Genomic DNA, 14,114 nt, shown 5'->3' on the forward strand with positions numbered 1-14,114 from the left:
ATAACCTCCCATTCTTGCACCAGTTCCTGTCGGAGCTCCTGAAGTGTGCGAGAGGTTTGAAGACGTGCAGCGATACGTCGACAGAGAGCATCCCAGACGTGCTCGATGGACTTAGGTGTGGAGAACAGGCAGGCCATTCTATTCGCCTGATACCTTCTGTTTCAAGGGACTCCTCCACGATGGCAGCTCGGTGGGGCCGTGCGTTATCATCCATCAGGAGGGAGGTGGGACCCACTGCACGCCCGAAAAGGTGGACATACTGGTGTAAAATGACGTCCCAATACACCTGACCTGTTACAGTTCCCCTGACAAGGACATGCAGGGGTGTACGTGCACCAATCATAATCCCACCCCACACCATCAAACCACGATATTCATACAGGTCCCTTTCATGGAGTTAGTAACCGGTACATGGTTCACGCCAGATGAAAACCCGGCGAGAATCATTGCTCAGACTGTACTTGGACTCGTCCGTGAACGTACCTGGGGCCACTGTTCCAATGACCATGTACTGTGTACTTGACACCAGACTTTACGGGCTTTCCTGTGACCAGGGGTCAGTGGAATGCATCTTGCAGGTCTCCGGGTGAATAAACCAAGTCTGTTGAGTCGTCTGTAGACTGTGTGTCTGGAGACAACTGTTCCAGTGGACGCGGTAAGGTCCCGAGCAAGGCTACCTGCAGTGCTCCGTGGCCGTCTGCAGGCACTGACGGTGAGGTATCGGTCTTCTTGTGGTGTTGCACACTGTGGACGTCCCGTACTGTAGCGCCTGGACACGTTTCCTGTCTGATGGAATCGTTGCCATAATCTTGAGATCACACTTTGTGGCACACGGAGGGCCCGTGCTTACGACCTGCTTTGTTTGACCAGCCTCCAGTCGCCCTAGTATTCTACCCCTCATAACGTCATCAATATCTGTTCTTTGAGCCATTTTCAACACACAGTCACCATTAGCACGTCTGAAAACGTCTGCACACTTACTCGCTGCACCGTACTCTGACATGCACCAACACACCTCTGCGTATGTGGACTGCTGCCAGCGCCACCATGCGACGACCACAGGTCATACCCCGAGGTGATTTAAACGCGCAAACCGCCCACCAGAGCGCTGTTTCACCATATATCAGCATTGTCCTTAATTTATGAGCATGAGTGTATTTTCAATGCCGACGGCTTTCCTGCGCCGTCTTAGGCACGGTAATAAGTTGTATGTTTGGTGCTTTCATACTCTTGTTCACCCCATGTGTACAGCGGGTCGTTCGAGAGCTGTAAGCTGCAGAATGGCAGGTGCTTTGTTTTCTCCATTTTAGTTATTTGTTACGGAATAAGGGAATATTTAGGACCCGGATGTTTCGGTTCATTTGAAGGACGTAATTTTTTACGAGGGACATCATATTAAAGAAAATTTTATATATTCATGATTAATTCAGGAAGCTCCATTTATTTCAATGAAACTCTAAAGTAATTTCTTATTAAAATGTAGGGTCAAAAAAGGGTCTGAAAACTACTGCTCTTTTTTACATCAGTTCCGGCGGCGCTGAAAATGGAACGCAGAACAGTGCGAGATGTCGCACCGTGTAATGGAACCTTTTTATTAGATGATGGAACTCGTTTTCAGGAGACACAGTGAAGAAGCAGATATACAAGAGTGTGTTTACTAATCTTTGTTTGTACTGTGGAACTACTTCCATTCGAAATTATTTTGATATGATACAATTCCTTGTGGGCCTGAAAACTAATATGCGTACACGGTGCAACCGTACAGCAAGAGAGGTTAGTTTCCTTTCGAGGTCGAAGTAGACCGGCTACTTGTAGGCAGTACGTCGTCGGTTCTGCTTAAATACAGTAAATTACATGCTTCGGTGTAGCGTGCAGGACTGAATTGGCTCTGAGCACTATGGGACTTATCATCTGTGGTCATCAGTCCCCTAGAACTTAGAACTACTTAAACCTAACTAACCTAAGGACATCACACACATCCATGCCCGAGGCAGGATTCGAACCTGCGACCGTAGCAGTCGCGCGGTTCCGGACTGAGCGCCTGAACCGCTAGACCACCGCGGCCGGCGCAGGACTGAATTACCATTACCAAGTTCCTCAGTTGTTTAATAGCGCTCCACATATGCCAGGTATTATTTAAAACATTACTGGCTTTGAAGTGTGGAATAAACATGCCAGGAACTGAAACGAATCTTCAACTGAGAAAAAATTCGAAATCTTTCCCGCTGTTTTTGTCATCCTTTAGTATAAATGGTTCTAATTCATCGCTGTGACGTCAACACCTTACGATAAGATCCTTGTGAACTTATGTAGAGAAGGGCCTTCTTCAAAATTCAGCTCACACAGCAGTTTATTTCCATCACGTCTCCACTACTACGTTTTCGTCCACTAATGGCTTTTAGACTTTTTTAAGCTCTCGAGTATTCTTAGGCAGCACTAGACATCACTTAAAAACCTTCTTCACAGGACGTAGTTAAGCAGTAAACACGATAAACCCTGCGAAATATTTGCCGTCAGTGCTGTCAGAAACACGAAAAACCAACACTGTCGCAGACATGTTGAGAAGGGTGTAGGAAACAATACTAGAAATACAATGTTTTTCAGTAACTGTGCACCTGACGTTATGTGCACGTAGAAGAAGGCGATCGCGATGCAGCACACCATACGCCTAAGTACTGCAGAGAACGTTTCCGCACTCGCATTGACAAGTATAAAAATTGTGCTGTCGTAGTTTGGTTTCAAATGCATATCTCCGATAAAGCTTTCGGACATCATCCACCAATAACAGTGTGTGATTATTTCCTGCGTAGCATATTACATTAGAAATACTGAAAGATGTAAGCATTGCGGAAAAAATTACATGAAAGAATATGAAAAGGATAGACTGCGTCTCACCAAATAGACAGCACGTTGAGCAGCAGACAGGTACAGCGATAAAACCGTTACACACTCAGCTTTCAGCCAAAGCCTTCTTCAGGAAAGAAAGGAAAAACACACACACACACACACACACACACACACACACACATTGACACCAACGGGCACACCTCGCACACTCATGATGGCTATCTCCAATACTATGGCCAGACTACAACTGTTAACTTGTATCCTTTTCTGAAGAAAGCTCAATATGTAACAGACTTCTTGTTCCACCTGTCTGCAACTCAACATGTCATCTTTATGGTGAATAGCAATCTTTTCGTCTCTTACGTATTCATAATTCAAGATAGACTCTCCACTGTTTGATTTCACTCCCAAAAAATAGTTTTTATGTACGTTCGTGTCCTTTTATTTAATTTTGGGTGTTTATTTAGTTTTAGATGATATTTTGTTGGTGAATACCTTCGCTCTTGTGTTTGTCTGTTACAGTCAATGAATTAGTGTAAATAGCTATAAAACATACACGGTCCCAATACAAATAAACCCCAGCCTATCACAATAACCTTATTACAAAAGTATAGTTTAACAAAACAAAAAGAACCAAAAATACGAGCCTGCCCAGAACTTCAAGTACTTTGGACTTAAGTATAGTTTGCGTCTACATGAAGTCCACTATCAAATGTAGCATTTCAAGACTATCAAGAAAGTATGGGAACCAGATAGTGAGAGCAGATACATCAAGAAACCAAATTAACAAATTATTCAAAGCCACTCTCACTAATCAGATTCTGTTCTCAGAAAAAAAATTAAACTTATGTTGGCAAAAGCAGGAAAGTACCAGTATTATCAAGTAATAATTTTTGCTCCTTTAGGTCTATGGGACAATGTACAAAGGTCACAAGGGGACTTACATCTCATAAGATGCCTTAAAATTTCTTTGCTGATTTTGACAGCTTGTAGTTTAGTCACAGAATAGGTAAAAAGTTGGTAAAGTGTCTAAGTTTCCAATGAGATTGGAATCTGCAGCTTCCAGTTCACAAAGAGACCTCGATACCACAGACTTAGTATACCAGTGCTGTAGGCACTCCTCATTGCCATAGCGATCGATGACGTAGTTAATTCGTCACATAAAATTTGAGTTTAGTTGTAGATTGTGCATGGAACTGCTTGACTAGAGAATCGAAATGGCAAGAAAATGCCAGGTGAAATAAGCATGGTAATTCTGTGCTACTGTAGGAAGTAATTCCACGATAAAAGACTGTCAAACCTCATTTACTGTGTTACGAAATCTCAGCAGTCCTGTACAGGATGAGACTTCAAAGGCAAGGTGCATGCAGCTGTCGAGTTGACTGACGGCTAAACTGCCAATGAACTTAAGGAAAAGTGACATTCACTCAGTTCAGAATGGAAACTGATACTACCCATAGTGATTGCAAAATAAATACTGCTGATGATTTGCCTTTAATGGCAAGTAGCGTCTGCTGAACGAGCTATTCAATTTACAGTACGCTTATGACAAAAGGAACCAAAAAAACCAATAGGTGGTTAATCAGGCTGAGCAGGGACCAGATTTTCGGAGTACACTCCTGGAAATGGAAAAAAGAACACATTGACCCCGGTGTGTCAGACCCACCACACTTGCTCCGGACACTGCGAGAGGGCTGTACAAGCAATGATCACACGCACGGCACAGCGGACACACCAGGAACCGCGGTGTTGGCCGTCGAATGGCGCTAGCTGCGCAGCATTTGTGCACCGCCGCCGTCAGTGTCAGCCAGTTTGCCGTGGCATACGGAGCTCCATCGCAGTCTTTAACACGGGTAGCATGCCGCGACAGCGTGGACGTGAACCGTATGTGCAGTTGACGGACTTTGAGCGAGGGCGTATAGTGGGCATGCGGGAGGCCGGGTGGACGTACCGCCGAATTGCTCAACACGTGGGGCGTGAGGTCTCCACAGTGCATCGATGTTGTCGCCAGTGGTCGGCGGAAGGTGCACGTGCCCGTCGACCTGGGACCGGACCGCAGCGACGCACGGATGCACGCCAAGACCGTAGGATCCTACGCAGTGCCGTAGGGGACCGCACCGCCACTTCCCAGCAAATTAGGGACACTGTTGCTCCTGGGGTGTCGGCGAGGACCATTCGCAACCGTCTCCATGAAGCTGGGCTACGGTCCCGCACACCGTTAGGCCGTCTTCCGCTCACGCCCCAACATCGTGCAGCCCGCCTCCAGTGGTGTCACGACAGGCGTGAATGGAGGGACGAATGGAGACGTGTCGTCTTCAGCGATGAGAGTCGCTTCTGCCTTGGTGCCATTGATGGTCGTATGCGTGTTTGGCGCCGTGCAGGTGAGCGCCACAATCAGGACTGCATACGACCGAGGCACACAGGGCCAACACCCGGCATCATGGTGTGGGGGGCGATCTCCTACACTGGCCGTACACCACTGGTGATCGTCGAGGGGACACTGAATAGTGCACGGTACATCCAAACCGTCATCGAACCCATCGTTCTACCATTCCTAGACCGGCAAGGGAACTTGCTGTTCCAACAGGACAATGCACGTCCGCATGTATCCCGTGCCACCCAACGTGCTCTAGAAGGTGTAAGTCAACTACCCTGGCCAGCAAGATCTCCGGATCTGTCCCCCATTGAGCATGTTTGGGACTGGATGAAGCGTCGTCTCACGCGGTCTGCACGTCCAGCACGAACGCTGGTCCAACTGAGGCGCCAGGTGGAAATGGCATGGCAAGCCGTTCCACAGGACTACATCCAGCATCTCTACGATCGTCTCCATGGGAGAATAGCAGCCTGCATTGCTGCGAAAGGTGGATATACACTGTACTAGTGCCGACATTGTGCATGCTCTGTTGCCTGTGTCTATGTGCCTGTGGTTCTGTCAGTGTGATCATGTGATGTATCTGACCCCAGGAATGTGTCAATAAAGTTTCCCCTTCCTGGGACAATGAATTCACGGTGTTCTTATTTCAATTTCCAGGAGTGTATTTCATTGCAGTCAAGGCAGTCTGTTTTTACCTTGTTGCCTAATAGTTTCATGTTAACGACATCTTACCCTATGCGGATATTCGTTTGACAATTATTGTGTAGTTATTGTTAAAACACCTGATGTTTTAATGGCTAATTACTAAAGCGACTTGGTACTCATTTTTCTTAAGGGATCAATGGCAACAAGTCTTTAAAAACAAAATAAAAAACTATATCTTAGCGTGGCGTTTACATACAGCGTCCCACAGAAAAAGCTGACAGGCACTTAAACGTGATTTGCGGAGTATACGTGTGGATGTAGAAGAATGTAGTGGTACATGTTGGCAGTCGGTGTTGGATTGTGTACAGACTACCCATATGCTTCCGATTCATTATGGCAAAGTACCGCCATTTCTTAACAGTGGTAGTTATCAGCGAGATATTAACTCAGTTTCTGCCAGTAAAATAATTGCCCAACAGAGTGTGAAGAGAGTCTTACACGACACAGAGCCATCATATGCTACTTTAATACAGCAATATTCTGTATGCTGATACCTTTCTGAAAACAATTTAATTCCTGGTGCACAGAAGGCTTGCCACTTCGTTGGAGATAGACAAGAGTAGCAGACTTCACACCACTATGCATCCCAACAGCCTCCACCCCCACCCCCCTTCCCGCCATACACACAATACCCACACCGTGAATTTCTGATACATTTTGATTTTGGACAGAATGTATTGCTCTGTTATCTGAGTAAAATTCACTGTTTTAGCTAAACACCTTTGATTAACAGATTTTACTGAAAGACTTATCACTGGTTGATATACGAAATCTTTTACCTTAACCTCTGAAGCCTTGGACATGTCCCAAACAAATCATAACACCTGCAGACTATTCTAAAGGGCTTATAACGCCGTCAGGATACTCCCTGAGCACATTCGCTTTTCTTCAGATATTGTTTCTCATCTGTTCTTGTTTGAATGAGAGATTTGGGGTCACAGAAATAGAGAAAAACCAAAACGACAAATAGATATGGAGACAAGCGACTTCACGGCTGATATCAGTCAGTGGTACAGTCCAGGATCGGTATGCCAATCAAGCAAAGTCGCCTTGAGCATTGAGGCAATGATCCTGTAGGGTGACAGGCAAATCCAACACCTGCCATGAAAACCCTGACATGATAAGCAAATCCAGTAGTATGTCACATAGCTCCGAATAAATCGTGACATTAAATTAACCAAAGTAATACGAGTAACGAGTGAGCAAATGGAATACCACAGACTAACACAAGAATGCCTAAATGCATGTCATACCTTCCCACCGTGAGACAGACGCAGTTCCGAGGGGAGAAACGAGAACAGAAGCCGAGAGCAGAACCGTGTTAAGCTAGAAGGCCCTACGATAAGGGACGGACACCCACGTCGCCAGCTAACCGTTAGGACCACCCCCAGCCCATGTTAAAAGCTAGAGCCTTAGCGCGAGACTTTTTCGCATCTCTGTTACGTCAGGACCACCCCCCCAGCCCATGTTGAAAGCTAGAGCCCTCCAGAAGAACGGTATAGATCTTACGATAACACAAAAAGGGCCACCCGAGCCGCACACGATATAGAACAAACAGACACCACGCAGAATGTTAGAATCCCACCTACGCACCAAAGTGAAGATACTCGTTTGGTACAACACCGTGTCCTTCTGCGAGAAGTCCTTAAGTGCCTGCTGCAAATCCTTGCGCGAAAGGAATCGCTGATCCCTCAGGACCTTTTTCAAGTGATTGAAGGCGTGATAATTGCATGGGGAGAGATCAGGACTATAAGGCGGGTGCTCGAGTGTCTCCCACTTGAGTTGGTGTAGCTTCTGCGTTGTAACATTTACTGTATGAGGAAGTGCTGTAACCTGCCCCTCACTTATCGACCTTAATGGCAGTGAAAAATTAAACCGCGTGTACCTATTGGAAATTTGGGAAAAGCAATCGTCACCGAAGTTACTCTGTCGGTAAAGAGGGAGGAAACGGTTACATCTAAATGAAAGGAAAAATGCAAATGAAACTGGTGGAAATTAATTTTGAGAAAAGGGTAAACTTAATAAAGAAAGTAAATGTGCGGTCGTCACGTTAACAATTAATTGGCGTTAATTAGATATTTGAGATTTGGGGAAAATTACGGTCGCCAGTCCTATGGACAACTACTTAATAACTGAAAAAGAAAAGTTATTGCACATATAATTAGCACTAAAAGCGTGGCAACTGTAGGTTGACACGTGTTGTGTGAAAACTGAAAGTTTGTCAGAAGTAATAAATTTCGCTGCACTCTGACTTAATTTAGCAAAAGAATTAATAAAACTGGAAAATTGAAAGTTAATTTAGTGACTGAAATTAATAGTGAGATTTGTTTCTGAAGCGCTACGAAATTCAGTAAAATAAGGTTAGTCTTGGGCTACCTCAACATTCATTTCAAAAGCTACTTGAATCTACGCAATTTAGAAATAAGAGATTTAATTTTGAACTTGAATTAAATGATTCTGAACAATTAACAATAGTAGCATTTAGTACGTACCAAGCTGAGCTGCAGTCACAGGTAAGCTAAAATATGATAACAAAACTCGCACTCTTAATTTGTGCTTGCGTAATCTAAATACTGTAGCCAGCTATGAATACATTAACTGAACTTTGAAATTAAAGCAGTGAAATGGAATGACATTACTTCAACGCTGGCGTCTGAATTTCAACGACAATCGGGTTCATTTCGGAAAAGGAAGGGACCCTGCTTGGTAATGCAATTGGGACAATGAGCAACAAAGGTTCATGCTAAGTTGTTGTAATTTTGTGATGCAACAATTTTAAAAGCTGAGGTCTGCCATACAGTTCTAAAACTTTACGTGCTTCCGGTCTTCCTTGTTGGTTGATTGAAGGTTTGAAGTCATCGGTCGAGCAGGTGACGACAGTCACTCATTGTCGGCCGTCGCTGTTGCAGAAGCTGGATGTTGGCGCGCCTTCTTCTCGACACGGTCACCAGGCGAAACGGGCTCTTGATCTGCGCCAGCTAATGCTTCCCGTCCGCGACACCGTGTCAGAAACTATCATAGCCAGTCGAGCGCAATTACATGCTGACAAACCCCAAAAGCGCGGTAACTTGCGGGAGCGTCACACAACACACCTGCTCCACTGCACTACCCCAGCCAGACTCTCACTGCCCGCGCTCCATGCGGCAGAGTTGACACTACCAAAGATCTTAAACACTTTGGTTCTCCACACGACCTATCGATGTAATCGTTCGATAGCATAGTTTTCCCTAGGCCAGACTCAGCGTAAAAATACAAATATCTTTACAAAACAAACCAATTATACATCGACATAAATGCATATATATACAAATAGTAAAACAATTACAATATACAAAGACACAGAAACGTCATACCTTCAGAAAACAAAATAAGGAAAGAACATATAGTACAATAGATGGAAATAGGAGGATATGCATTTCCGGCGTTACAGTGCATTATCATCATCGTAGTTTTCGCCTTAATTGCACGACATACGAGGGTGAGTCAAATGAAAACCTTAAGTTTGTAATAACAAACCGAAATTGCGTGCCTTTATCCTGTAAGTTGGAAAGCGTGCTACAAACAGCGTTCAGAATGGCCTGTAGGTTGCAGCATAGTGCAGATGCACACATACCGTCGCAATATCAGTATAAAGATGGGCGCCCCACTTGCGACTTGCACCAGGGAAGAACAGCGTTCTGTTATTCCGTTTTTGCGTAGTGAAGGTGTGAAACCTATTGAAATTCATCGACGAATGAAGGTTCAGTACGGTGATGCATGTTTGTCACACCAGAAGGTCTACGAATGGAGTAGGGAGTTCGCAAATGGTATGACTTTAGTTGAAGATGCTCCTCGTCCAGGTCAGGCACCACGAGTTGTGACTCCACAGAACATTGCAGCAGTTGAAGCCACAGTGAAAGAAAACCGCCGAGTGACACTGAATGACATTGCAGCCTGTTTACAGATTATTCGTGGGTCAGCACACCACATTGTGCATGATGTGTTCCATTTTCACAAAGTGTCTGCAAGATGGGTGCCACGGCAGCTGACTCCTTAAATGAGAGAACGACGTGTTGATGCTTGCGAAAAACTTTTTCGGCGCTTTGAACGAGAAGGTGATGGTTTCTTTGCAAGAATCGTTACTGGGGACGAAACCTGGGTTCATTTCCACCAAACGGAAACGAAGAGAGCGAGCAAGGAATGGGGCCATTCCTCATCACCAAAACCAAAGAGGTTTCGAACAGAACCATCATCAGGGAAGGTTATGCTGACTCTCTTTTGGGACGAAAAAGGCGACATTTGGAGCATTAAATGCCTAGAGGGACCACTGTCACCAGTGCATCATATACAGATCTCCTAAAAAGTCATCTGCGGTTTGCAGTCAAATTAAAGCGACGTGGATTGCTGTCAGCAGGTATCCTTTTGCAACATGACAATGCAAGGCCCCACACTGCCCGTACAACAGTTGCAACAATCACGGACCTGCATTTTGAGTGTGTTGCTCACCCATCATACTCACCAGACCTTGCTCCAAGTGATTTCCATACGTTTGGACCACTCAAAGACGCAGGGGGGGGGGGGGGGGGGGGGGGGAAGAAGTTCCGTTCTGATGAAGAGTTACGCCACGCGATGCGTGAGTGTTTGCGCGGACTACCAAAAGAGTATTTTTCTAAAGGAATGTATGCATTTTGTAAGCGCTGGAGAACTTGCATTGAGCGTGGGGAAGATTATGTTGAAAAGTGATACAGCTTTGTACCACTTCTGCAGAGTAAATAATATTTTTAAAAAAATATTTAAAATTTTCATTTGACTCAGCCTTGTAATTTCTCCATTGTTGATCATTACCATTCGCCAGTGATGGTGACACCAGGTTCCTAGACATCGATAAGCAGTGGATGAGGGCGGGCTCGGAGATCGACCGGTGTCTTGTGCCGAATCGCGACCAGCATGAAACAATTCCACATGAAAGTTTACGACATACAGGCTGCCCCATATACATTCTTCATTCTCTGATGGAAATTGACCGTCGTTTGTTCTTCGGCAGCCAAGAAAAGAATGAAGCACGTTGGTCCTGTTTGGATGAATTTGGTAATAACGTTGCCACAGATCATGTTTCCGCATTTACCGCACGCACGTGCACAGTTCGGTGCTTAAACACACGCATCATGGTCACAGTACGACTGCAGCAACGCCGTCAAACGGAAAATTTTTGATCGCCACTTGCATATATGCTGGGAGCTGGATTGTATTTCGCATAGCTGGTTCCATGTTACTTGAGTCTCCCCAAGAAATCTTCGACAGATACACAGTAATGGTTCATAAGCTGAAGTCAAGCTGCGTAACGACCAGACAACGAGGCGAGTGCGAGAGACTGGCAGGTATACGAAAAGAGAATCTCTGTCCACAAGATCGTAGAAAACCTCACAGGAAACGATTTAGATGCAGCAACAGTATCAGTTCTGTCCAAATGTCTTAACGTTGCGCCATCTCCAAGCAAGTTTCCAAGTGTCATGAACGTTCACGCTGAGTACTATTCAGACATCTTAAGAGCAATATAGAAAATGGTATTTTGAGTGTAACTTACTTTCGTAATAACGAGCCAGACCCGTTGAAGAATTTTAGTGTTCTCATATATTTTCTGCTATTGTAAATATTTCACCTTTACTGTGCTGGGACAAAGATGAATGAGCTCACTGTATAAGTTATGAGTAAGATCCGTGACTCTGTGTTTAGTTTTATCTGTGGTTGATGTGTTAGTCAGTCTGTTGTGCAGAACTGAGACATTCTTACATGAGGTATTGAGGCGAGCAGTTGAGTTTTTCAGAGAATGAGATCTGTTATTGGGAATGTGGGGGAAGCTAACTGGAATACTTCGTTATGCAGATAAAAAAATCATTTCATTCTTCCTTGTTCATGTTACTGCTACAGAAGATTTTGGAGGAATTTTTAGGTATGTTTGTGGTTTCTTTGTAATGGGAGAATCTTGTAATTATTAGTCTTCTGACGTTGCGCTGTATTTTTTCAATAATCAGAGTTTTATTTCTCAAAATCGAATTTCATTGAAGTAAAACTCACCTCCATGATTCATAGCGAAATTTCGAATTTTTATCGTGTGTGCATTGCACTTTACGCCACACGAAGCAACAACTGTTTCTGACAAAAGAAGTACAATTGATTATTTATCTTTAGCTGCTGCATCTGTTGATTTGTACTTGCTTTCGAGAACGTCAGTACTCCTGACACAAAAACAGCATGGTTAATAAGAAGTAAGTCACTTTTAGTTCAGGACAGATCTCACCTTGTGCTCTTGTGCAACAATGTGTAGTCAGAATTGTCAGTTGTCGTGCTAGAAAGTACATTAATTTTTAGTGAACAGTGTTGGTAATTTCAAACAGTTATTTTCTCCCGAGTGGAGCAGTAATTAATTTTTGTAGGTCCTCTTAGTCTAACATTATACTTCATATTATGCATCGTTGATAGTTTGCTTCGATACTGACTTTAGTTACATAGTTTTCATTGACCACGTAATTAATATCTTTTGGCGTTTAATTTGATTCATTCTATTGGCTTCAAAATTTGCATTTCGTGGAGTTTAAAGTTTTATTTCACGACACTGTTCGCATGCGCAACACAGAGCCAATCAACAATCAGTTTTGCTCAGCAAATCAATACAGTATCTAAAGTACACGTTACACGAGGGGAAAGTTTTTGAAATCAGTATGTTTAGTTTTCTCTTAGACGAACAATATTCTCTAGAAAGCTTACACACTGATCTGAGTTAGTGAGTGAGTCTACTCTTCGCCCTTATGACGGCTTGAACTCTGGTGAGGAGACTTTCAATGAGCTGTCTAAAAACAGGTAACGCACCCTTCGCCAGCCACTGTGGCCGGGCGGTTCTAGGCGTTTTAGTCCGGAACCGCGCTGCTGCTACGATCGCAGGTTCGAATCCTGCCTCGGGCATGCATGTGTGTGATGTCCTTAGGTTAGTTAAGTTTAAGTATTTCTAAGTTTTAGTGGACTGATGACCTCAGATGTTAAGTCCCATAGTGCCTAGAGCCATTTGAACCATTTTGAACCCATCCTTCCTGATGAGCCGAAACCAGAGCAGGTAGTGATATTGGACGCAGTGTTTGGAGCAAAGTAAACGTTATGGGTCATCCCAAAGGTGTTCAGTTGGGTTCAGATCGGGACTCTGGGCTAGTCATTTCAGGAATGTTATTGTCCACAGACAATTGTCTCTAAGATGCTGCTTTATGACAGGGAGGATTGTCACACTGACACAAACAATCATCTTCTCCAAACTGTTCCACTACTCTAAAGTGTATTCATAACCATCAGTATTTAGGTCTTCCTGAGTGCACTGACGGAACCATATCCTAACCATGAAAAGTACCCCCTTCTCGTAACACAACCTCCTCTTTTCGTCACTGTTGGCGCTGAACACGACGGCTAGAACTGTTTTCCAATATTTTCAAGGGAAGAATGGATTTAACGTCTCGTTGACATCGAGCTTATTAGAGACGCAGCAAGAGCTCGGATGACGTCAAGAAAGGGGAAGGTAGTCGGCCGTGCACTTTCAAAGGAACCATCCCGGCATTTGCCTGGAGCGATTTACGAATAACGGAAAAACTAAATCTTGATGTCCGAACGCGGATTTGAACCGTCGTCCTCCCAAATGAAAGTACAACTGTTTTCGAGGCATTCGCCAAAATCATACACTTCCAACCGAACTCCAGAGGGTAGTCATAATTCCGAACCACTTGTTTCTGGTGATTCACTGTCCAGTGGCGTCCCTCTTAGCACTATCTCAAGGATTGGTGAGTATCGAGTACAGAAATGTGTGGTTTATGAGGGGCTGTTCAATCGTTGTTCCCCATTATTTTAACTCCTTATGTCTACCTGGACTGCTGATAGCACTTTCGAACTTCCTTACGCTGATATCATGTTAGTTTTTACAACCACTCTTCCCAATGTTCGATGATCCCCGTCCGCCAGTAGATGAAGTCCATCTGGTCTTGGTTTATCCGCGGTTGCTCTTCCCCGTTTCCACTTGAAAATCACTTCACCAATACTTGACTTGGCCAGCCTTGGAAGGGTTTAGATGTCCGTGATGGATTTGTTACCCAGGCGACATCCAGTGACTTGTCCACGTTCGAAGCCACTCAGCACTCCTGAGCGACCCATTCTACTGTCACTGCTTTTCCATTGC

The sequence above is a fragment of the Schistocerca piceifrons genome, chromosome 4 (assembly GCF_021461385.2).
Source record: "Schistocerca piceifrons isolate TAMUIC-IGC-003096 chromosome 4, iqSchPice1.1, whole genome shotgun sequence".
Lineage (NCBI taxonomy): Eukaryota > Metazoa > Arthropoda > Insecta > Orthoptera > Acrididae > Schistocerca > Schistocerca piceifrons.